Here is a 27,481-nt window from a genome sequence, read left to right as displayed (position 1 = left end):
TTCTCTGCTGCCTGAGAAAAAATCCCAATAAGGGGATTTCACTGCCCCTTTGAGACAGTTACTTGAATATCATCTTAACATTATCTAGTCAGACATCATTTCCTGATATCAAAGACATAAATAAATACAAATTGTATGTCCCGTATATGAGTATGTGTATACACACATGTATATGAATTTTTAATGTCATAGTAATACAGTATAAGAATTAGCAAATTTTCAAGAGAGAAAGTGTTTGAAATTACTTTTAAAATCTGATAAGATTCCCAAGGAAATCTTTTCACAAAATACAATGAGCATACACTATGCTGAAATAGTAATATTCAGGCTGTAGTAGGTCTTCAGGGAAATATTCAATGCTCTCTCCAGCTTTCATGGAAAAACTAAATAAACAAACCACAAGCAGCAGGATAGTTTTCCCTCTGGAAGTGGATGGCTATAGATGTATTAAGGAGTATAACATATGCTATTAAATATGGATGGTGAATAATTCATATGAGCTATCAAAAGAGCCAAGCAACTGGGAGTAATATCTACTCTGCTAAAATTCTCATTTTGTTCTTTGTTGTCTTTTGCAATCAGTAGGCTCACAGGATATCTGGTGTAAATGAAATAAGGTTGACGGCAAAGTTATAAAAAATATATGATTTAAACTCAGGTTATAAGCCAAAGCTGACACATTTTCCTTTACTTGAAAAAATCTATAAAACACTCTAAATAGCTGCCCAGTATTTCTCATTATAACCTAAGTAATGTGTTGGCAAAATGTCCATAATAATTTTTTGTTTTAAATAACTCTTTGGACGAAGAGAGAGGGGAAGTATACCAACAAAAAAATGATACAGAGAAACAGTAAAAGAAACGGGCATAATAAAACATCAGTTACGTAGGGTTTTTAAAGGTTACTGTTTAAAGGTGACATTCTGCTTAAAAGACATATATAAACAAGAATGATGTTTAGGAAAGCATCTAGGCTGGTATGGACTCAAGAGGGTCAGAGTTGGCATTTCTGTACCTACTACTAATCGTACTGCAGAAGATGTAAAAAAAGTGAAAGTTACTTATTTAATAAATGTTCTTTGATAGTAAAAATCACTGTAATTTATGACACTGCCTCTTGCCCAGCACAGCCTCTATCACAACGAGAACCCCGAGAAGAGGTCTCAGAAAATAGAATGCCATGAAAAATTGAATGGCCCTATGGACTCTACAATATTTTAAGATCTATTAAAAAAAAAGAAATTTAAAAATCATGACCACTGCCTTTGAAAGATACATATTGAAGAAAGAATAATATAAGAACTGCAGTGACTCATTCGTAAACCTATTTCTCCTCAAACTTCTTTATATCACATAGCTAGTATATAAAAAGTTGCACACCTGATGCAAAAAATGCTTATTAAAACTTCTGAATACAAAATTACTCTTGGTTTTGACTGTATAATTTGTTAAAGAACAAGTAAAAACATCCTCGTGTAGACATTAAAAATAGCTTTATATAAGTTGACGGTAATGAAGGAGTAATTTTAAAGTTAAGCTTTCCCATCATCTATCACTTCCAACTTGGTCCCTAAGTCATATTGGGTCAACCATCCCATTCATTACTTCTCCATACCCACTCAAATTACTTTGGTCTAGGCTTCTTATTGTGTTAGATTAGTCTATCTCTCTCTCTCTCTTTTTTTTTTTTTTGGCTTTTTAGATTACTCTAATAGTCTCTTAACTTACCTCTCACTTTGTTTCTGTATTTCAAGTCCACCTAAACCCCTGGAACCTTACTCTCACACCACATACATACATCTCACATGCCCACTGCTTCCAGAGTGATCTTCCTAAAATACAAGTTTGGATATAAGCACAAAAATGTAATTCACAGCCCTTAGCTTCAGTCATAAAGCCTTTCTTGATCTCAATCCTTTCCATCTCTATAACCCAATCTTCAGCTCCGATATGACATAGAATTTCCTCTCTAGGCACACTGAATTATCTGTTACACCCCAATGCTGTGGGGCTGTGTCCCATCCTCAGACCTTTGCTCACGGCAATTTCTCTGTATGAAAATGCCCTTCCTTTTGTCCCAGTCACAATAACACAACCATAAAATCCAGCTGACATCACCTGCTTTGGGAAACCTGAAGTGCACAGACTGTTGAGAATCTTCATCTTTTCAACCCGTTTTGCTCAGGGCAGTATATTTCAATCAGAAGTATAACTGACAACCCCTGTCTCACTTGTTGATAAAGCTGGGAAATCCATTGAGAAGAGGGAGCAGGATTCATTTTGTTTTCCCAGTGCTGAGCACAGGCTTGACAATAGCACAGCAGGGACTCAATAATGTTTATTACATGAGTGACCCAAGAAAGAAAGTTTAACTTACCGAGGGGAATAAAAATATTAGTACGTTGGCTTGACTGATGTACATAATAATAAAAAACATATATCTGTACTCATTCACCTGTTAAACTCCAAACCAAGTACCGAAACATGATAAAATGTTTTGGAAACACTCTTTAGGTTAACTTCGGCCACTTGTAATTCAAAGAAATAAAATTCTATTTATCTAAAAATATTATGTATTTAATACCCCAAAACAATTGGAACAAATCTGTATAAATAAGTAAAAGCTTTAACTGAGGAGCAAACACATTTTTGGTAATTTTTATGATTTGTAATTTGTAAATAAATTATAACAAAGCACTGTTTTATGAGTGTAGTTTTCTTGAAAGCAATGCTTTCTAAAGTTTATCTAACCAATAGCTAGAGATTTATCCCTTTATCTTCAAGGAGAGATTCCAAGCTTCCACATGTGGAACAAGAATTAATGAATTGTTAATTGAAAACTATGATTTTAATGATAGCAAACTTTGCTTTGAGACTTGTTCATAGTATACTAGCTAAAATAGCCTTCTGAGTTGATTCCCACCACCAAAAACAGCCTACATATATACCCCCATTCCAAAAATTAACAATTTTTCAAAAATTATGCTCTTAGTTTCTAATCCCAACTAAAGAGAAGTCTTGAAAAATACAACAACATATTTCCTCAGTTACATTAAAGAAAAATCAATGTGTCACTAAGTTTATTTTTTAATTTCATGAATTTTAGAGCAAAAGCAATCAGGTGCAGAGCTATACGGACATCAAAATTATCTCTGGGTTTAAACAGAGGCTTGTCTTTGCATTTCCAAAATGTTTTCACACAGAATTATTTTGTATTTGACTATCAATGTCATTCCTGTTTGTCAACACACTATTCATAGTCTGTTTTCTTCACATTTCATAATTACTTCATGTTCAGGCTTTTTACTGATGTAAAGTCCTCAGTAATTGATTCCATATGTTATCAATATCTGTAATTACAGAACACTTCTACTTTTTAAAAATAGGTTAATATTTTAAAGACTAACAAAATGACTGAGTGAAAAGCAAAAGAAGGGACCACTAGACAGAGCAATTAGCAAAAATCCCAGGGTTGTTTTTTTTTTTTTTTTTTAAACCATCTCTTGGTAACAAAGTACAAAATAAATAAAGTGCTGCCTTAACAACAGGTGCAAGAATTTCCATTAGGGATGAAACTTTCTTCGTCTGGAAAAATGCCTTATCAAGCTACAGAAAGCAATACTTCTGTAGAAGTGGAAGCCAAAGCAACAAGCAACAGCAGGGCTTTGAAGAAACAGGATTTGTACATTTCCTTTATAGTATGAAAATGAGATTTGTTTTCCTCCAGGCAAAAGAGACCAAGGACCCTGGATAGGATGACAAGAGGAAGAGGAAAGGGGAGCCCAGCGGAATGCTATGAAGTTTGAGACAAATTCCTAAGAGATAGATTTATAGCAAGGGTCTAATTTGAAGCCATTTGCATTGATGTGATATAGACCTTCCCTTCCTTCAACTCTGCTATCCTAAAATCAGCTTAGTTTAATGCTCTAGTGAATACATGGTTTCAATGGTGGTTTTCTTGACATTGATGAAGAGGCTTGGTTTCCCCTGTGGTTGAGGCTTTGTAGAACAGAAACTTCCCCAGAATAAGCAGAAATCCTTCTGTGGGATGACCTGGAACATACAACCTTTTCTACAACCACAACACACCTTTGTAAATTTGTAGGAACTTGTGGAGGGGATTGAACCTACCTGGAGCATGGTCTGGGAGGTTGAAGCCAATGTTCTTTGGATTCTGTACTGATACTTGTTCTGCTTTATAAGTTTAAGAGACTTGAGAAGTCCCATTTTCTCCCTACTTTGCCGCTCGAAATTGCAATTTTTTTTTTCTTTTTAGGGCTATACCTGTGGCATATGGAGGTTCCCAGGCTAGGGGTCTAATCCAAGTTATAGCTGCTGGCCTACACCACAGCCACGCCAGATCCGAGTGACGTCTGCTACCTACACCACAGCTCATGGCAACGCCGGGTCCTTAACCCACTGAGTGAGGCCAGAGATCAAATCCGCAACCTCATAGTTCCTAGTCGGATTCGTTTCTGCTGTGCCACAATGGGAACTCCAAAACTGCAATATTTTGAAAAAATTCAGGATATACAATTAAAGACACTATCCACAAAAAATACCCAAAGTTCAAGAAACACTTAAAATGAAAAATATTTGAGTTTCATTCACAAGGAGAACATTTTTCAGTTTCTAAAGGCCAAGATTAGAAAGACATCAAAGGAGTTCCCATCGTGGCTCAGCCGTAGTGAATCCAACTAGTATCTGTGAGGACGCAAGTTCAATCCCTGGCCTTGCTCAGTAGGTTAAGGATATGGCATTGCCATGAGCTGTGGTGTAGGTCACAGATGCAGTTCAGATCTGGCATTGCTATGGCTATGGCATGGGCCAGCAGCTATAGCTCCGGTTCGATCCCTAGCCTGGGAACCTCCATATGCTGCAGGTGTGGCCCTAAAAAGACAAAAACAAAAAGAAAGACATTTATGTGCTGACTTTTGACATTTGTTGTATACAAGTCAATTTCATAACATATTTCGCTAAATAGGTAACTCACATATAAATAACTTATTTATTGTTCTAACAGAGTTCTAGCTAAGAGTCAAAGTTAGCCAAAGTTAAAATATGTTGAAATTAGAAATAATTCATTAGTAAAAGCTTTTAGAAAACTCAAAAATAGTAGCATTATTTTTCAATTAAGTTTTAAAATAAAATCATTTTTTTTGCAGAACGCAAATCAAATTTTTCTTGTCTCCTAATCTGCATGTAGATTTCTGTATAAACATATGGTAAATAGTCATGTGATAAGTGACTTAGCTATTTTTTAAACTATGCCAAGGTCATATCAACCTTAAAGTACAAAGAAAAAAATTATCCCTCACTGAAAAGGGAATATTTATATAACCATCCAACAAATACTTATTAAGACATTTTTGAAATGATATCCTCATGATCATTGCTAAAAAATAGTAAGTGGTACAGACTACTAAGAAGTAAAGGTTACAAAGAAAAGTATGGTCAAAGAAATGAGATTAGTGACCATAACAATAGGAATGAGAACTTGGATCTGTCTAGACATTCTCTCTATAATTTGTATAATTGTGTAAGATTACATTTTTTAGACCAAAATAAAATGAGGATAAATTACTATCAAATAAATTCTTTTTGTTTGTTATTCACAAGCCCTGTTGCTTCTCATTTTTTTTCTTCAATTGAAAAAGTCTGCTGATTGTGTAACTATAAAGAGTATGATCTATTTCAATAAAAATATCAACATGTATATGCAAATCGAGGACATACTGCTACAAGTAAAATTCAAAAGGCTAAATATGACCAAACAAGGTAAGGGTGGTAGAATGAGGCATAATGGGTTATATTCATTAATACTGGACCAAGTCTTCAGTTATTTTTTTCTTTTTTGGTTGCCCTGTGGCATATGGAGTTCCTGAGCCAGGGGTCAGATCTGAGCCATAGTTGCAATCTATGCCTAAGCCACAGCTGCAGCAATGCCAGATTCTTTAACCCCCTGGGCTGGGCTGGGGATCAAACCTGCCTCCCAGCACTCCCAAGATGCTACCAATCCCATTGCACCACAGTAGGACCTCTCCAGGCTTCTTTTTCAACACTACTTTTCAAAGTAGATGTTATAAAAACACAATTTAAAAAAAACTTTATTCTTTTGCACATAATGCAATCTTTTTTAAAAAAATCAACATTTTGATTTTATTTAAAACAATTTTTAATTATTCTTGCATTAATTGTGCTTTGCCTATAGAACATACTGAACAAATAAAAGTAAACATTCACTCTAATATACAAGATAAAAGTGTATATCAAAGTCTCAATTTAAATATTTTAGCTATCTTCTCACAATTAAATTCTGGTGATAGAATCAGATTTTTGAAATAGTTAGTTTTTAAGGAACCAAAAAAACTCATATGAAAGTTTAGGTTTAAAGATTTCATTAGCTTTTCCTAATCTTTGATGAACTTATTAATCATAAAATCCCATCCACATTATACAGTCGAACTTTTAAAAATACTTTTTTTAGTAAAGACAGTTCATAGTCTATAATCTATCCAAACCCTATGACAAAAAAATCAAAAATACTCAGTTATCTCAGCTTAAGTTTCAAGCAACGGCTGGCATAGATGGTAGATATTTGACTTTAAAGACATTCATATTTTTAAAAGCTACCTGTAGTGCTATTTTTAGGAATGGCAAGTATGATACACTGATAGATTTCACACACATTATAATGCAATTGACAATATAAAATGTAAATTATGGTCTAAACTAGTAAAGAGGGGAATCAATTAGTACTTAATCAATTTAAAGTTCTTTCTAAAAGTCCCTAAGAATGAAAGACACCTTTCCCCCTGCTGCTCATTTAATGCTGGCATTTCTATGTGGCAGATGGTGACCTTATCCCTGTGCTTCAGCTAAAAAGATTTTTATTAAGGCTAAACAAGTGTGAACAGTGCTAATTTCCTGCAGCAGGCTGATATGAATAAACCTCTAGAATGAGTGCAAATGCCCTGCCTCACCATATGGTTGAGGTCCACATTCTGCCAATAGCATGGACTGAAAAGTAGCCAACATGCTTGAATCCTGCCCTGAGTCCCATGTTTCATCGTTAACCACCCAATCAAAGAACAGCTACCAAGGAAGGGAGATCGTAATGGATGAGAAGCATAATCTGATGAATTACATACTTGGTGGGCTAAGCTCTGAAGAAGGGCCAGTTGTGGGTAGATTCTGAAACTTAAAACCTTTCCTTTCAGTACCCCTCATCATTCCCGCCATGCCCCTGCCACTTCTCTCCCTAATACCCATCTACCTTCCCCTTCTAATTACCCAGAGCCCAATGATGACTGCTGTTAATCACTGCTCTGGGCATACCACTGTAAACTGGCCCCGTAAGTGTGTTTCCAAGCCTTCAGGGTGTGTCTCAAACTTAAAAACTCTATGTACCTCCTTTAAACAACATATATTTTTAGACTCCTAGTCTTAATTTATTTTAAAAGGTTACTTAAACATATACAAACATAAACGAGGGAAGAATCTCAGTATACTTTTAGTCCACAGGGATTTGAAAATTTTATAAAATAACATTTAGTAAATCTGTTTATTATTATTATTATTATTATTATTATTATTTGTTTTTTAGGGCCACATCTGCAGCATATGGAAATTCCTAGGCTAGGGGTTGAATCAGAGCTACGGCTGCCGGCCTGCACCTCAGGCACAGCAACACTCCTGTGACCTACACTCCCGCTCACAGCAACATGGGATCCTTAGCCCACCGAGTAAGGCCAAAGGTCAAACCTGCATCCTCATGGATACTAGATGGATTCATTTCTGCTGTACCACAACAGGAACTTCCAACAATTAGTAAATTTGAATTAACCACAGTTTGCTGCTTTGCTATGATATTTGCTTGATATTTGAATATGGTAAAGATTCTTCTAGGTTGACTACACTACTACACCTTGGGTGAAAATCTAAAAATCTCACCAATCTGTCTTCATGGAATCACTGTAAAACTTATTCATAGTGGGATGGAAATTTGGGGTCAGTAGACACAAACTATTACATTTAGAATGGATAAGCAATGAGGTCCTACTATACAGCACAGGGAACAATATTCAGTCTCTTGGAAAAGAACATGATGGAAGATAATATACGAAAAGGAATGTGTGTGTGTGTGTGTGTGTGTATGTATGTGTGTGTATGGGTCCCTTTGCTGTACAGCAGAGATTGACACAACATTGTAAATCAAATGTACTTTAATTAAAAAAAAAAAAAACTTACACATAGAGCCTGGGCTTGACATCACTTGGTTTGAAAATGGTGTCACTGGGATAGAACATGCTTAATGTCTCATCATCTCAGTGGTTAAGCAGGTAAGACAGAAGGATTTTTTTTAACAGATCATCAAAATAATCATTAAAAATTAAACCTTCTCACGAGAAATTCAAGGAGTATTTTAAGAACCACTACTCTAAAATTTCACCTCTTCTTTCCTCTGCCAAAGTATAATTACCATACAGGTAGGATTTAGTGAACTCTTTCCACATGCCAAGTTCTTTATATGTCTTGTCTTTGGCAATTCCCCCAACAGTCCTACAAAGTAGCTACTATAATCATTCACATTAAAGATTAAAAAACTAGGATCATACAATTAAGATGTAAATCAAGTCTTAGTGGACTCAAGAGCCTTTTCCCTTAATTACTACAATATTCTATCTACCAGCTTGTTCTCAGCTAGTTGCCCAGTGGAATGGTTCCTACCAGTTAACTCTTCTTAAAGAACTGACTGCCTCTTCTGAGAATATTTGCACTATTCCACTTCTTATCACCCCCAAAATGAATAAATGTAAAAGTAAAAATAACAGAAGACTGGCAGGGAGAGGAACAAATCATTCTGTAACAGTGGAATGTTTCAAACGAAGATGAATGAAGATAATACAACTATATATATAGCTACTTATTCTATAATAGTTCAATCTGACTGCACTAGAGAACATATAATAGCTGAATCCATTGCAGTTATGTTCTAAATTAATCGTTTGGTATTCTTGGGACTAGTTGTGTATTTGCTGAAATGAAAGAAAATGATGGCACAAACATCATAGTATTTTTCAATTGCTTAAAGAAAGTTGAAATACTCTTCTACTCTTAATCTGTATATATTATAAAATTTTAGTTTATTTGCATAAGTATTAATAATTTTCATTTTCATATATGTTCCTCTCACAGTCTGCTCATCCAAATATTGCCTTTTTTAGATTTAAATTCCAAGGCCACATAAGTGTTATCATTAAGACATTTCATACCTACCAAATAGTGCTGTAAATGAATAGATTACTGAATACTTTATGCAACTCTTTCCCTCCTTTTGCTTATAAAAAATGAGAAGTGTAGTATGCCCTGAACCCGTCAAAAAGTGCAACACAAAGTCTAACAGAACAAGGCAAAACAAACAGAAAAAAATTCTTATCAAAGACAAAGTCACTAAAGTAATAAATAGCTATTTATAATTTATAAATTTCTTAAATCTGATCCAACTTTTAAACTGTTTTAAAGGAGAGTTTACAATTGTCTTAGCCAAAACAATGCCTTTTAACTACATTCTCTATATCACCATTCATAAGTAATTTTAACAAATAATTTTTATGGACAAATGTAATATTTACAATGTTTAAAAAAATAAAAAATTCAGTTATGTGTTTGTCCACCAAGTTGACTTTTGTAAATTCACTAGGCACAAGAGGATGATAAAATTCTAGTCAGTGAAGGAAAGCATGAGATCTCTAGGGCACAATACACCTTCCCTAAATGTGTGTCAGCTTCTAACACATATTAGCCTTTAGATGTGCTATCAGTCATCAGAGAGAGTCAGGCAAAGCAGATAAGAATTTCTTTCAAGAATTCTAAGGCCTCAAGGGAAGTCTCCTATAATTGATCAACACAAGTGTTACATCTCCTGATTATGTGGGAAGCACAAATGATCCATGTAATGAAGCTCTCAACTGTTTGCTTGCATGGGACTATGGAAAGAAGAAAAATCCATCAGCTGCAAGGATAGGAAAGAAATCACTGATGTAAAGATTTACATTTTAGATTTCCTAAAAAATTATAATTGTAGATATTGTGATAAACAGTATAATGTGAGCCTTCTTTTAAGTAGTATCTATCATATATAATCAAACAATTGCATAACCCATAAAAAGTTATTTAATATCCAATTTGCACAATGCAATTTGGGTAGTGAAAGTACAAAGTGAGGAAAACATGCCACTCTTCTATTTTTCTCTTGTGGAATCTGAATTTATTTCACTGACTTAGATGTAATAATGATACATGTAACACCTTAGTAGGAATATGAAATAGAGGGTAAGGGTCTTAGAATATGATTATCATAGAAATAAGATTTTTAGAGCTATCATACTTTATAGGATATTATTAGAAAAATCCACAGCAAAATGCAAGGCCCAGTATTCAAGTCTGAAATTCTCATAATAAGCCAAATATTTTAATTGACCAGATAAATCTTCAGGACATTTATTTTATTAAAAATAAGACTGACACTAGGTAAGAAATATGTGCTAAAGGCTTTCCTCATATTCTGACCATCATGGGCCTCCTCGAATAAGCATACCATATAATACTATGTGTGGCTTATGAAATAAAGCCCTTGCAATTTGAAATCTTCATTTCCAAAAGATTAGGACATCTCTTTTCCAATGTAAATAAAATTTAAAGGTCTTTATCTCAAGATTGTTTTTTATTATGCAGTCAATTAGATTATTTTAAATGAGGAGACCAACAGTGTGAACTGGAGATTGGCACTTGCCATCTGCCTCTAGACAGACTGAACATGAGCCAGGGCAGCTGCTGACCCTCAACAGACCCTGAAAGGAGCTCAGAGTGGAGAGCAGGAGGGAGGCACTCTCAGTGCTCTGGGCAAACTGGCAGAATAGGTGCTCAGACAGATATTTTCAGGAGAAGATTTTATGAGCCCAATTCTTACATCTTCTCATATCTAGAAAAGCCCTAAAATCCTTCATGGGGATGTCTGTTCCTCATGCGTGATAGCAACCTTCTGCAAAAATGCATGCTTGGTTGTGCGTACTGCCCCCTCCGTCAAAACCACACATCTACTGACATTTCCCCTGCCTCTTTGAAGCGGTATTTCAGACCTATCTGAAATGCTGCCTGGCAGGCTAGAGTCCTCATTTTGTCCCAAGTAAAACTTAACTCTCAACTTTTAAGTTGTGCATGTTTTTTAAGTCGACAACAATAACATTTGACTCAATCCCAAATGATCGTAGCTCTTTGGGGGATGGCTGGCCCAAATAAAGGAAAATGTTGCTTCTTTTTTACTATCTCCTCACCCCAAACCCACTCTACAACCATCCTTTCTGAAAACACTCCATCCAAGATTCATTAGTAGGACAATATGGGGTAGAGAAGGCATTAAAAGAACAAAGCTATTAGATGCGTAGCTCACAAGTTAAAAAGACCTGGGCAGCAGAGTTGATTTGGTGGTTTTGTTTTGTTCTGTTTCAGCTATCTAACAGTGAGAGTACGCATGGCCCAATATTCTTACAAAATTTTATACGAGTTTAATATGTGATATGTAAAACAAGGCAACATGAGAAAAGCAACATCTGCTGCTCCTTTTGTGTGCTTCCCATTTAGTGAGCGATCACCAACATCTATTCCTCAAAGCTATGAATGTAAGTGCTTTACTTTATGGCACAGCAGATAAATAAAATGTGTTACAAACCTAAGGGCATCCAGTAGGTTGGAAATACAGGCAAAAATAGACACATAACAAGTAACAGAATCAACTGATTTAGTTGTTATTTGGTTCTGAAACAAAAATGCAAGCTATCTCAAAGGCAAGAAGTAGAGTCTATCCGAGCTAGTCTGTGAAAAATTTTAGTTTGGTTCTAACTCCTGTTTTGTTTGCTGAAAGAAAATTATTTGTTTATAATAAATAGTGCCAGCCCAACTAAAGCACAAACCACTAGCAGTGTAATTTACATCCAACTAAATGTTTTACATGACTGCCATCTATGTTGTTCAATAACAAAGAATGGCATTCTAATTGTGAACCAAATGCTTGTGTGTGAGGAAACATGTAGACAGAGAAAAACTGGGGTACCTCTTGTGCTAAAAGCTTAAAATTTTATATGATTCCTAAAAGAAGCAGTGAATGAATGAAACCTCGAAGCTGGAATAAATTATTTAATCTACTGTTCCGATGTAGTAGATCAGATTCTTAAATAAACACAAGGAGCTTAAAAAAAAAAAGGAAAGAAACCTGTCAAGTTTTTTTTTTTTTTCCTGCCTGAAAAGACTCATTAAAAAAACAACTATTGCATTTGGAGTGGATAAGCCATGAGATCCTTCTGTATAGCACAGGGAACTGTATCTAGTCATGGAACATGATGGAGGATAATGCAGGAAAAATTATATATACATGTATATGACTGGGTCACTTTGCTGTGCAGCAGAAATTGACAGAAGACTGTAAATCAACTATAACAAATCTTTTTTTAAAAAAAAGAAAAGAAAAAGCATTCTTTTACTGTAGGGCTTAAGTCTCAGAAATAAAAGAAAAAAAATGTGTTATAAAAAATCATGCAGAAATGAGTTGCCCTAAAATGGGCTGAATAAACACCAGATATGATCAGTTAGAGACAGTTTCCATTTTAATTATTAAACCGCTTTTTCTTCCCTCCTCACATTTATTCTGAAGTTTCTATTAAACTAAAAAATTGAAAATGAATACAATTTTTTGCTTCCCAATTCTGAATATATAACATTTCTCATCCTGAAATGAATATCATTCTTTAAAATTAGCAATCAAAGAACTTGAAAGCGGACACTGCAACAAACTGCACAATGATTTTAAATCACTAGAAGGAATAGCTGCCAATCAGCTAATTGTAATTACGTATTGTGCCTGCTCAAAAAGAACCTGAAATGGAAATTGTTTCTTATTAACACACTTAAAATAAATTTTGGTCTGCACAAACTTCATGAATTTTGAATAGTCTTTAGGCTGTACATTTTATCTGTCAAGCTGTGGGAGGCTTTCCTGATTCTAAAATAAAAAAACAAAAACCAGTACCTTTATATTTCTGTAAACATGTTGCGGATGCATTTATTTTAAATGCATGTATTCAGTATGGAAAATCTATGATGTGTCTCTTAGGACTTTATACTGAATACTTCAGTCAAAATAAATAACCCTGGATATTTTGAAAAATACCAGAACAAAAGGTAATCTTCAGTATCACTGTTTCTAAACAGTATTATATCTCTATAGCGAAAACAAATTCAAACAAAAAATAAGGCACAAAGGAAAGGTTGTCTTTGAAAAGGCAATTTTTTAGTGTGCAATTTCCAAAAGGAAAGCTATTCCTAAAGAGAAGCCTATGAGAAACAGATACCATCCTTTACAAGCATACCATTAAAAAAAAGAAATTTATGAAGACATATTGCTCTATTGGCAATTTATCCTAAAATATTCTAGGATAAATAACAATAAATATATTTAACAACACAAATTCAATATCTAAGTACCTTGAGAGAAAAACTACATTTCAAATGTGGTATGGCAAAAGGAAAACATTCTTCATTAAAGAAAAAGACACCATGACTTATATGGAACATAGAGCTCATCTTGAATGCTTAAAATATGCACTCCTTTCTAATCATATATACACATAATAAACTAAACTTGTGTCATTAATGAAAGAGAAACACACTAAGCAAAAGAATTTCTCTCAAATTAACACATACCTAAATAAAACATATGAATAAATATAACAAAACCAGAAATAGACCCACAGATACAGGTAACAAACTACTGATTGCCAAAAGGAATAAGGGTTTGGGGAGGGCCAAAATAAGTTTAAGGGGATTAAGAGGTAAAAACTACTAGGTATAAAATAAGTAAGTTACAAGGATATTTATATACATCACAGGAAATATAACCAATATTTTATAATAACTTTACCAAATCACTACACTGTACACCTGAAACTGATACAATATTGTAAGTAAACTATATTTCAATTAAAAAAAAAATAGCAACCTGCAGATATGCGTATGCTTGAGTTGTATTGGCATGTTTAAAGGTTTAATAGTCTTTAAACTATCCGGTTAATGAGTTAGGAAACTAAAAATTCTAAAGAAATATATCACATCTCAAATAATAAATGCAAGACTGAGACCTCAATGCTAACTTTAATTAAAAGAGATAGATCCTAAACAGAAATCTCAGTTATGCATAAACTACCATTTATAATGTTTAAAGACATTTTTATGACTTGTGTTTAGCTGTAAGACATGTTTACCACTCGTACATGGCAGTAATCAAAATAATTAGCCAAAAATATCGAAAAGTCTATTTTAACAGGATTGTGTAAAATTTACAGACATCAAATCATTATGAAATATTAGAATCCCAGGTATATAGTCAAATCAGATGACACTCAGGAAAACTTGAGTAAACACAGTGCATTATTAATAATACTTTCTAAATAATTAGGATTATACTAATAAGTGAGACATTAAGTAATCTACCAAAGTTTTATATAAAAGACTACTAAACATTAAAGTCCAAAGAAGGTTAAGAGAGTTATCCAAAGTCACACAGCAACGTAGTCACCCAGAAGAGGCTAGTCTTGAACTGTGGTTTTCTGATGTCAGGTCCAGGTCTCTTTCCGATGCGCATACAAATAGAAAATGCTGGTTGTATATTATTAGAAGAAAGTAAAACTAGGGGACTGACTGATACAGCCATAGGGATGGCTTTGCATAATGATACAAAAAGAATACATCAAAAGGTAACATTTATATTTGAGTTACTGTAGTCAACACAGTCATTTCTTCCCAAATGTATCCTGATATTTATAACATCATGGTTGTTCTGCAGATCTTGCAGGCCACTGAATGTTTCCATACGTGGAAAATAGTTGCTAGACAAAACAAGTTGAATATTGGCTCATGTCCTAGAAAAGAAAGTTAGCTAAGACTTTGTGAGGTTGTTTCCTTCCTATTTTCCTTGAACAGTCTAACATCAGTGTACAGGGACAGAGTGAATAGGGAATCTCCTGTTTCTCAGAAATCGGTGAGTGAGTCCACAGACTGAAAACAAAGGCTCACTGAGTCTGAAGATAATGACTCTCTTGCAGGTCTTGAGCCCATCTTCCCAAGAGAGATCATCCCTCTACCCTCCCCCCACCACCAAGGAAAGAAAAGGAGAGCACATGGGAAGAAGAGAGAGGGCTTCTGAGGAAACAGAGGACAATTCCCCTCCCAGAGCAAGTGCTCGTGTATGTGTGACAGCTGTTTTAAAGAGAATGACACCTAAAAATAGAAAGCTCCTCTAAGAAGGAAGACTGGCATTTTGCTTCTCACTTAGAGGTCTGCTTGGACAGCAATCTTCCTGATTGTTCCCATGCATAAGTGAGCGAGGAAAAGAGACATGGAAAGAGACAGAAGAGCAAAGAGAGAGGAGCTACCATTAAGCAGCTCACACTCCACCAACTTCCCAGGAAAGATGCTAAGAGGTCAGGAGAAAAGGACCACATTCAAGTCATTCTACTGACGTTCCATCCAAGAGAGCTACCCAACAGTCAGGAGACCCTAGAAATAAGCCATTGCACTGCCTGAGGCAGAGCTAAAGTGGGAGGGTGGAACAAGTCAAGTCAAGCCTCCCTTGTCAAAAGGTGTCTCCAGTGGGAAGGCCTCACAGTATCTCTGAATATTCTCATACCAGCCACACACAGGGCCTCAGCGTCCACGCAGTGGTAGTCCTAGAATCACTGACCATCAACAAAAAGAACAGTAACATAAGAGGAGAGTGTTCATCAATTTATCTTGTGATCCTTGACATCCTGGAGGAACCAGGTCCTGAAGAGAAGGAAAGAAACTATACCCTCAATACCTGTGCTACTCCAAGAAATCATGTACTCCCTCCTCAGGTGTGCAGGTGGAAGATGCCACAGGATGAAATGAAATGAGTAGTAAAACTGAATTGTCTTTAAAGAATTAAAGCAACCAGAAAGTTATAGAATCTATTCTAGGTATTGTTAAAAAATAGAAAGAGAATACTCAATACAGAATGAATAAAACAAGACAATTTTAGGTTTTATATCCCACCATTACCAAATTCAGAGATTTAAATGAACCTGGCTTTACAAATGTGTAACTCATTGGTTTTTACTTATCAATCAAATCAGCTCTTGGTCAGTAACAACAGGAATTCTATTTGGACAGTCTATTAACCTAAATGGGACCAGTGAATTTACAACTTCTAGAAGGATAAAAAGAAGTGATATTGCCTATTTTAAAATAATTCCTGTTAGTGGCTTGGGTCTTGAAATAAGGAGTGTGAGAAAGATAGTTGTCCTGTATTGCAAGCTAGTAAGTTTTCCCTTTTTTCATTTACATATTATTCTAATCTTATAAAAAATGATATAGTATCCCATGTGTTAAAAGAGTATAAGTCATTGATCAATAAATCTGAAATTATAAGTTCCAACAGCCTTGGCTAAATCTTATTTTCTCTGATATGGGATTACAACCATAGAATGTTGTAGTTAGTAGATGACCAGAGAGCACAGAGTCAACCTCTCACTCATGGTAAGATCTTCCTTTCAACATTTCTGAAACATGACTACTGAAACTCTATTTAAATAGTTACAATTATTGCTGTCCCAATGACTTCACTGGAACTGAAGCAGTGTTGGGAGGGAGAGGTAAAGAGAAGAAACAAGCGGGAAAAGATGAGATTATAATCATGTAGCACTTTATAAAATATGGATGTCTTCTCTTTCTTAATGGAATATGGAAGAGCATATAATCTAATTCTATTTGGTTATTATGGTTCAAGGAAATCTCCTCTGCAAAAGGACTCTAACTTCTCCATTTCCTGTTACATCAGGATCCAGTAAGGGCAGTTGTACAGAGGGAGGAATATATCCCAACACCTGTTTCAAAAAGGAATGGGTTCTCATACCTATTTTCAAAGCAAGCTAGAAACCACAAGAGAGAGTTTCTGTTGTGGTGCAGTGAAAACAAACCCAACTAGTACCCATGAGGATGCAGGTTTGATCCCTGCCTCACTCAGTGGGTCCAAGGATCCGGTGTTGCCAGGAGCTATGGCATAGGACAGCAGCTGCAGCTCTGATTCAATCCCAGGTCTGGGAACTTCCATATGCAGTGGGTGTGGCCCTGAAAAGAAAAGAAGGAAAAAAAAAAAAAACCCCACAAAAGACAGTTTTCAACAATTTTTTTTTTTTTTAATTTCTAAACTAAAATCTGCCTAGAACTTCCATTGTGGTTCACATGGATAGCAACTGAAACTTTTGGTCCAAGTGAAAGCACACTATAAAAAGGTGTAGAGTAAAAAGACTATAAAAAGTTACCTGGAGTAAGAACTCAGGGTTATATATTTGATCTAGTCTTCCAATATAGATGGACATTTAAAAACTGAATGCTTTCATGTAAAGCTAAGCTTTCAGTAGAGGAACGGAAAGTGAAACTGTACTAATGGAAGGGATCTAGAAAAAAATGAGAAAGGATTATGGGAGCAGCATATACTGGAGGCCATATCCAATGCGTAACATAAGCTTTATATGTTTATATTTTACTATGTTGCTGAACTTGGTTGATACAAAAAGGTGGGGAAAGAGTACACAGATGTTTTTAGATATTATCATTCAGGGTAAAAAATGTTTCCCTAGCAGTTTTCTATCAAAAAATTTTGTCCCCCTATTTTTTTTCCACTACAGTACTTAAAGGCAAGATTAAGTAATGGGAGCTAGAACCCTGGTTTTGTTAGCTAGTAAAAATAAGGATGAAAGGCTCTAGCTTACCCTACTCAACATTTGAATCACTGTGCATTTTTATCAGGCTACATAGACGCACTGAAAACCCTGTCTTCAATCCAAACCTTGAAAGCTTTTTATAAATCTCTGATTATGTTAATAAAGCACAATCCATAATTGGCCTAGCTATGTTACTTTAGCATCTGGCAGTTTTACAGACTTGACTAAAAATATATGTTTAAAGCCCACTCCTGTATAATTAAATGAAAGTTTGGCTTTATTCAAAAATGCAAATGAATTCTTGGCTTCTTCTCTTATACACTTTTCAATTATTTATATTTATTCCCCATTCATAGTGCTTTCTTTGCTCCAGAAACAATTCAATGTCAACAAATTTCCAATTTGTTTAAAATTTTACAATAGAAAATGACTTTAAATAGTTCAATAAAAGCATATTTATTTATTTATTTATTTATTTTTGTCTTTTGTCTTGTTGTTGTTGCTATTTCTTGGGCCGCTCCCGTGGCATATGGAGCTTCCCAGGCTAGGGGTTGAATCGGAGCTGTAGCCACCGGCCTACGCCAGAGCCACAGCAACGCGGGATCCGAGCCGCGTCTGCAACCTACACCACAGCTCATGGCAACGCCGGATCGTTAACCCACTGAGCAAGGGCAGGGACTGAACCCGCAACCTCATGGTTCCTAGTCGGATTCGTTAACCGCTGCGCCACGCCGGGAACTCCTAAAAGCATATTTCTATTGCTGGAAAAGGGTATGAAGTACCTCTTGTGATATGCAACTTGCCAAATCAGAAATGAATGGACATTTCATTTTTTTGTGTCATCTGACACTAGTATTTATGTATATCAGTAGATGCTTAGATCAAATATCAAATCATTTTTACAAGTTATTTGAAAGCAATAAATGAACACCTTTAAGTCTCATCCATCCTTTAAATTCTAATCAGTCAAGAAAAATATTTATAATTCCATAGTCAACAGCAAGTAGCCAACAGTGAACATTTCTAGATTTCTACCTTCATCATCTACCAGGGTTTCCTTCTAAACATCCTGAAAGCACACATTCACTCTTTCAAAGTACACCAGAGCTTTTGTAGTTGCCTTAAATAGTTGATACCTCCTTTGCATTCCATAAAGGATGACATCTTGAGTTATTTATTTCTTGGAAAATGGACAAATGAAAGATGATACAAGTGTCATGACAAGTTGAAGTAGTGAGGCAGATTTTATTGTTAAAATATTAATATTTCCAAGTAACCAACAAAGATGTTTTCACTAATTCTTAATGGTTTGTTTTATTTACATGGCAACTAACTAGTAATTATGAAGTAAATGTATACCACTAGTTGCAGTACACGAAGAAATTCCTATTGAGCTTTGGTCATTTTTAGGGCTGTTTAACTCATTCAAATATACTGACAATAGTTGCATGCTGATATTATCAAGTTATAAAAAAATAACACAAATTTCATATTAGTTGTTTTTTCTTTTTATACAAAATTAATTTAATAAAACAGAAGCATATTACTGAATATGGTATTAAATCTTATACATTCATTCATAAAGTACAACTGTGCTTCCCTGAGGTAAGCAGAATACATGTAATAATAGGTCAGTTTCATTTCAATGAATAGATGAAGTCTGAAGAGTTTTCAAGGTGATGAAACCATGACCTAGAAAGACATAATTTGATGAAGAGTTTTCAAGGTGATAAAACCATGACCCAGAAAGACATAATTTGACAAATTAAGAACACTGGCAATGACAGAAGCAAATATTTTGGAAACAACTGAATAAGTGTGAACCATAACAGCCTAGAGTGTCAATGACAACAATATTGACTAGAGGCCAAGATTTAAATAAACCTGTCTTTGATTTATTGTTGTTCTTGTTGTTCTTGTTTTTGAACTCATTTGCGAGGATGATCTTATCTCATGCTTTTAGACACTGCCTCTCTCTAGTCAAAACAGCACTCAACCTCCATAAGACCTGAATTAATCTAATCTTATTTTCCAAATGGAAGATAATTTTCTTTCTGAGAAATGCTGCTAAATACTTAGCCTGACGGGAATCTTAATAGATCTGAATTCCTTTGATTTAAATAACCCAAGTATCCTACTTTATATTCCTCAGATAGAGGAGGGACATTTATATTATCACAAAGGTTTCAGGACACTTTCCTCAGAGTGGTCCCTGGGCCTCTTAGCTGAGAATCTCACAGGCAGCTCACCAGAAACGGAGAGCTCTGGATCCAACTGCAGCCCTATTAAGTCAGAGTCTCTAAATCAAGGTTATGAGAATACACTTCTATAAAATCCAAGGAAAGTCAAGTTCCATCACTCTCACATGTCACCACCTTGGCCATACTGCATCTCAGGACAATTAAAGTGTAGGTACCCACAGGTAATGAAATAGTGGAGAAAGAATTTAGGAGTCCTGTTATCAAGACTGGCTTACAAAGAACTATCAATCTAAAACCCCTACATACTCTATCTCTGCCAGGTGTAAGCCCTTTAAAAGGCCTCTGTTGTTCTACATTGAAGAATCCACCTAGAAATCCTTTTATTAAAAGGTGTGGTGAAAATTATCATATAGTTCAACACAACTGCCTTTAGCCATAGGAAAGGTTTATATCTGTTCCACTGAGACTGGCTCCTGCCCAAGAAAAACCACAGGGGGAAAAAAAAAGTCTGAAATCTGGAGTAGTAAGTTGCTTCATTCATCAAGTTTTCTTCACCCTGCTTCATATATCTACCCCTGTACTGTACATCACTTACTGAACTCTACCATTGCTAAGGACATCCACCTTCGCTTTAGGCTGACCTGATCTTGTATAGGATATAACATCTTTCTGATAGTCTACTTTCTGCCTGCTGTCTTCATTGCCAGCTTCCACACCTGTGCTGGTGCTCTGTTCCCTGTGCACTCCTTTGCTGATCCTATCCACAGACACTTCATCTAAGCAGGTGCCTAGTAATAAAGAAAATAAGCCACAAAAAAGAGGGGGTAATATAATCAAGTAACTTGGAGGAACATTTTATACTTTATATCTATCTTTTCTTAGAGATATACTATACACATTAATGCACTGAAGGAGCTGAGAATTCTTACAGCAAAGAAATGTCTGTAAAATAATTGAATCCAGTATTCCAGATAAACCATTTTTGGGAGTAACCATATTCAGTGGAACCCATGTTCCTCAGAACTAAACTTAGGAAATACTGTTCTCTCTGTATGTTGGAGTCTCTTTGCCTTGTACCCATGGCCTGACTACCTGTAGGGTGGAGCTTATTAGGACCCTGGAGTTGTATTTGAATACAGGCAAATTCCTGAAGGTGCCTGCAAGAAAAGAATCTTCTTATCTCATGTTTATGTGAAGTGGTTCCCTGAGAAAGAGATACGGCATTTTTAAACCATTCTCTCAAAATGATTTTAAGGACCACTCCAAAAGACCAGGTAGTATATTCTGGAAACAAAGTTTTCTAGTTTGATGTAAAGACAAGGAATCTGGAACATGATATACAATTTATAGTCTTCCAACTTCAATCCCATTCCAACCATTATGCCTGGCATCAAGACAGTCTGTAACTCTTAATTACAAAAACAAAATTGCTTTTTTCATCACAAATTTCTTTAAATAGTAGTAACTGTCACAATCATAGAAGGCACTTTATTAAATAATATTGTGATCAACAAATGCTACCCTAAGATATTTAGTAATAGATTATAGTTTCTTCTGTTTTAATTCATATATTTTGTATGGCTTCTTATAGACCATGGGAACTTTATCTCTAAAACACTGCCTTTAAAATGTCATCATTTAAGTTATTAAGTTTTTTAAATAGAATAGTCTTTGAAATGATGCTTTGTCATGTTGCTGTTATTCATTCAAATTTCAAAGAAAACATTTTGATAGGTAATTTACCAAAATGATAAATGTCTGAAATGATTCAAATGACTAACAACTAATCTATGGTATTTTAATGGATTAAAAAAAAGGAAGGTATCTGCACTTTTTAACTCAATAATCTTCAACATTATAAATTCTTGCTTATATAAGAGAGTCCTTTCCTCAGGTAACTCATGTAATCCAAGTTGCCAGAAGTCTTTCCTGTAAGATTCACCTAGCAAACCTCCCAGCTAATCCTCCACGCACCAGCCCCCCCGCCCCATGTTGTGGGAATCCTTATGGGACACAGGCATGGCTGATAAACTAGGGCTGAATATTAACCATCCTCTTGGGCAGAAGCCCCATCCAATGCCCTGCCCTGCTCTTCTGCACACAGCCTCTCATTTCTTCACTCTGCCTTCACTTGGGCTACACCAGCTAACTTCCTCCTTACAAATTCCTTAAAAACACTAGTATGGGCCTGACTTTAACTCCCCAGACCACAGAGAGAAAGCAGACCAGAGTGTGAAATGAAACATTTCTATCAGTGTGGGGAAATTCTAAGTCATAAACAAAGATTAAAACACGACTATAGCTATGAATGTCCCCAAGGTCTATAGGCTAAGCCACCAGCCATCCCCTCTGTCCCAGCCTGCTATGATGATGCGCAGACCAGCTGTCCATTCCCCACACCCATTTTGTCCCCATCCCCAAGCCACAAGCCCTGACCATGGCTTTTTTTTTTTTGCCCAAATTCTGGCTTCCTATTCACCCGGAGTCCCAGAAGGGACAAGCTGTTTAATTTCCTCATAGGAAATATAATTTCTAGTATGCACCTGTACTTACAACTAAAAAAAAAAAAAGAAGTATACTGTAAAGCAGAGAAATTATGTTGTTCAACATCTTGAATATCTACTTTAGAACAGCATTTTGACTTTACATTTGCTGAAAGACAAAAAGCCCAGTGACATTTCTTTTCTAAAAACAAAGGGACATTCTGCCCTTTTAGGTGAATTCAACCTTCTCCTGAGAAATAGAAAATATGTTCTCAGCTTTAAAACAACAATTTTGCATAATTCTCTCCAATTAGCCACCAATAAAAAAAATTTACCTGAATCCAGTTTCAGATGGGGCACACTGTTATATTAGGGAAAAAAGACAGGAAATAAAGGGTTTGGGGTATACTTAGTAGCTAGGTATGGTTTTATAGTAACTATAATCCTATACAGTGCTAGGCACTAATAATTCTAAGTGAATAATATATTAACATATTAACATTAAACATCACAAAATAAATACTATTAGTATCTCTGTTTCACCTAAGAGAAGTTAGGCACAGAAAGGTTACATGACTTCCCAGGATCACACAGCTAGTAAGTCAGCACTGAGATTCAAAACCAGACAGACTTAGGAAGCAATTTTGAGACCTTTCACATCTAGAGAATAGCTAAGATGTCAAAGAATATAACACCCCAAAATGTTGGTTCTGTAGAAAAAGAATTAGAAGTCAAAAGACTTGGGCTTTAGAACTTACAAAGCTAAGTTTTTACTCAGTACTTTTCTTTAGCCCAACTTAACTCGAATTGGTATTCTCTTTGTAATTCCTAATGCTAAATGGTTTTTGGCAACTGAGAACTAATAAGATCATTTTCTTCAGCACTTGTGGTAGGTATAAAAATGGCCTCCAAAAGATGGCCACGTCTTAATTCCTGGACCCTGCGAATATGTTATGTTACATGGCAAAAGGGATTGTACAGATGTGATTAAGAGTGTGGACCAGAAGACATGGAGATTGTCATGATATGATCATCCTAGTGGGCCCAGTCTAAAGACATGGGTCCTTCAAAATAGAGAACTTTTTCTGGCTGTGCCAGAAAAACACAATATGAGGACCTGGTCAGACGTACTGGCTTTGAAGGTGGAGGAAGGAGACCATGAGGCAATGGACGTGGTGGCATCTAGTACTTGGGAACAGCAATCAGCTGACAGCCAGCAAGTAAGCAGGGTATCATTCCTACAGGCACAAGGAAGAGATGCTGCCAACAACTAGGATAAGCAGGAAAAGGATTCTCCTCTAGAGCCTTGAAAAGAAATTCAGCCCTGTTGACACCATAACTTTTGTCTGGTAAGAACTATAGCAGATTTCTAACCTACAGAATTGTAAGATAACGTGCTATGTCAGCAACAGAAAGCTAATATCAGCACCCAGAGACAATATGAGTGTGTCCACATGGCTTCATCCTTAGGATTGAGGGACTGGAAAATTATCTAACTCTTCTGCTTAAAGAATATAGAAAGAGCTATCACTTCATCTTCACATTGTGTTATCCTGTTATATTTCTATGTCATATCATCCTGTTATGTCTAGGGTAATGCCACATACAGTGGACACAAACACACACACACACAGGACCTAAAAGTACTGCTGTTAAAAATAATTATATGTCACCTCTAAATCTCATCATAAAATGACTACCTACATAACTTCATTACGAGGAGTCAATTTGTCATAAAACCAAAATAAAAAAGACAGATGACTTTTCATCAAAAAAAAAAAAATGGACTTGGGAATGTCCTTTTGCTTTCCCTCAGGCTCATAAGTACACAAAATTTGACCTTAGAAAAACCATGTTTAATTCTTTCTGTTGTCCTTCCAGAGAAACTGAAGGCAATGCATAGAGAAAACTGAAGATTCTCTATGTGGAGATAACCACCTGCTGTTCAAAGATTAAAAGCTAATTTCTCCAGGATGTGGTTGTCGATAACTACCTAGAGGGAACGGCCAAAGTGTTAACGGACTCTATCATTCTTACCATATTAAAAAAGTAATCCAAACTGCAAAGGACTATTCTAGTTTATTTGCAACAGTTCTGTCAGTGTTAAGAATGCTTGTTGCTACAAATCGGATTTTAAAATCAGATTTTCTCATGTTCGTTTACATCACTAACATGAGAAGTTTATTTCAGGATCTATTCTTCCACTCAGGAAGAAACAAACTTTTAGTTGAGGAAAAGTACCTATTGTCTACTAGTTGAGGAAAAACACCTATTGTCTACATGAATTCTGTCAGAATGGTCTACACTGGTCTGTAAAATGGTTACTCCAGAGGAAGGCCTTTTCTCCTTTGAACATGTGTGTCCATGTATTAAAAGACTTAAATGGCCCCAGGGAGAACCCAGTGATATACTGCTTTAGGGACTGGGAAAACTGGGAGAGAGAGATGGAAGTGGCAGGAGAAAAAGCAGGAAGAGAATCTGGAGGACAGAGTTGAGGATAAGAGCAAGCAGTTTATACAGTTTCCATGGTTCAAAGAAGAAGTGTGAGAACATAGAGGCGTGTACCAAGAGCACCCTGCAGTGCACCTCTGTATTTGCGGACTTGCTTGGGGACTGGCCACCAGGAATAGTTCCATAGAGTTGAAAAACTAGCTGAGATTCCCTATCGAGTTTCATTTTTGCATAGTGAAGATTCACTTGGAGGAATAATAATCACCACTAGGTCCAAACCAGTGCTGCCTTCTAAAAAAAAGTGTTTAGCCTCTTTATGTCTCTGAATAGAACTATACCAGGAATATACCACTAACAAAGATTGGGAAAGTTATTTCAGTAAGAATATATCATAATGGACTTTCTTAAGATGCACCGCAAATGTATTTGTGCCTTTCAAATGGAAGACTAAATGGCTTCCTCCACATTAACAGAAATTGTAATATATGGCCATTACTCTTTTTCCTCTTTGGACTGAGTCTCACAAACTTTAAAATGACAACATTTAAAGGTTCGTTTCAATTTAGGTAATCATCAGAAATGTCAGCTGCTTTTCAAAGGACCCTTGGAGTCTGCCAAATTGGGCTAGAAATCATGCATGGATAGTTTTTATTACATGTGAGCTGACAGTTATGCTTCTGGTCAAGAAAAATACATTCCTGCAAAGAAGGTGTGGCGGGTGCCTTGGCCCCTGCCCGAGAATAGCACAGAGGCAGAAGGCAGCAGCCTAGGAAGGTTTTATTTGTCCTATTATTGGGACTCCAACTTTGAAAAAATGAGAATTTTGACATTTTGTACTTTCTGAAAATTGGGGGTTCAGAATCACAACAATGAGTCAGTTTAATTTTTAAACCAATATCAACCGTATTCTAGCTCTTCACAAGAAGTTCTCACATGGAACTGGCAAAGCCCCTATCCACCCAGTTTTTGCTTAAAGGTGGCTGCCACCAGGCTCAGCCCAGCTACAGAGCACAAGTGGCTCAGGTTTCACCAAGTGATTATCTCTGCGCTAGGCACAGGATACAAGAAGGTCCTGACCCTGATGGAACTCTACTGGCTGTGACTAGATCCCAGACCCAGCCATCACTCAACGAAAGTCAATCACATCAAAGCCTCTCCACTGATGCACAGGCTAGGGGATGCCCTGAAGGAGGAGGGGGCAGCCAATCCCTGGGCCAGCAACCTCCATCTGCCAGCATCCTCATCCTTCCATTTATCCCACTCAGCCACAGGAAATCTGATCATTTTCTAGGTGTGTTAAAATGTGAAAAATACCATGAACACTGAATTACATGAATGAATATCCCTATCGAGGAAGTATTGAATGAATCTGGTCAAAAAGAGATTGGTCCACAGCTTTTAACAAACATACGTGATAGGATGAGTCAGTAGCATAATTACAATATAAAGAATATTTTTTATTGTTAAGATTTTCCCAGAAATTTTCTTCACAAAGAATCATATCTCCCCCCGGAAAGAAATAAAATTATAGAATACAGAACAAAAATAAAGTAATTTAATCTATTTCAATAACAGTCCAATATATATTTATATATTTAAATAACAGAAATCTACATTTTAATATTTTTTAAAATATACACAATGTGTTTTTATGGAATATTTTTCCCAAGAGTTTTAAAATGCTGGTTTAAGTGACTTTGCTTTTTTGCCTTTCAAAGAAAATTAATTTCAAGGTCTAGCTATGATGTTCATCATTTAAATAAAGGCATTATAGGAAGGTTTAGTGATTTTAAACTTACTGTAAAACATTTTGCTCTCACGTGGGATGTTCTTCACCTTTGCTCTCATTCAGAGTAGTAGCCACAGACAGACATCCCAGGAGCTGCTGTTTAATCAAGTTAGGAAAATTATAATTTCTAATTCCAGGTCAACCTTGTCACATAGGGAAAAACATTCAAAGGAAGAACCTTTTGTGAAACACTAAAACCTTAAATGTTAATGTACCTGAAATCCCAAATTTGATAAGAGGGATGAAAGAACTCATTGGAGCATCTAGCAAGTAACTCTAGAGGCTGTTTAGAGGCCAAAGAATCTGTTCCGTGTCCAAAATGGACATTTATTTCTAGAAGTTTAAAGGTAAAATGTTAGTTAAAATAGGGCTGGCTATGAAAAAATTAAATATCCCATAATAGTAAAACATGAGTAAACTATCTTAGATAATAAATATTACACACAGATTACTCTCTATATATTCATATATATGTGTATTTATGTATGTGTATATACATACATATATATAAAAATCTTAGGGGTGCTAAGTGCCAAACTGTTAAGTTCTATTTGATACCATCCTGCCAGAATTTCCAAAAGCAATTTCTCCATTAAATGTGTATTAAAGATATCAAGATTTGTTTGTAATTGATATGTGACCTCAAGAGGTACAAATTGATTAACATGCTTATGCCTCACCAAGATTCCCATACCCTGTAATGATAATCTAGTTTGTAATATTGGTGCTGATATTAAAATTAGGTACACAAGGAAAAAACAG

General features: G+C 35.7%; 1 protein-coding gene across 1 annotated transcript in view; it reads right to left on the bottom strand.

Annotated features, from left to right (window-relative positions):
• Window positions 1-27,481, bottom strand: part of GRIK2 (glutamate ionotropic receptor kainate type subunit 2) — a 626,277-nt gene that overhangs the window by 532,852 nt on the left and 65,944 nt on the right. The window lies entirely within an intron of this gene.

Source organism: Phacochoerus africanus, chromosome 2 (assembly GCF_016906955.1).
Source record: "Phacochoerus africanus isolate WHEZ1 chromosome 2, ROS_Pafr_v1, whole genome shotgun sequence".
NCBI classification, from domain to species: domain Eukaryota; kingdom Metazoa; phylum Chordata; class Mammalia; order Artiodactyla; family Suidae; genus Phacochoerus; species Phacochoerus africanus.
This window is presented reverse-complemented; position numbering and strand designations above follow the sequence as displayed.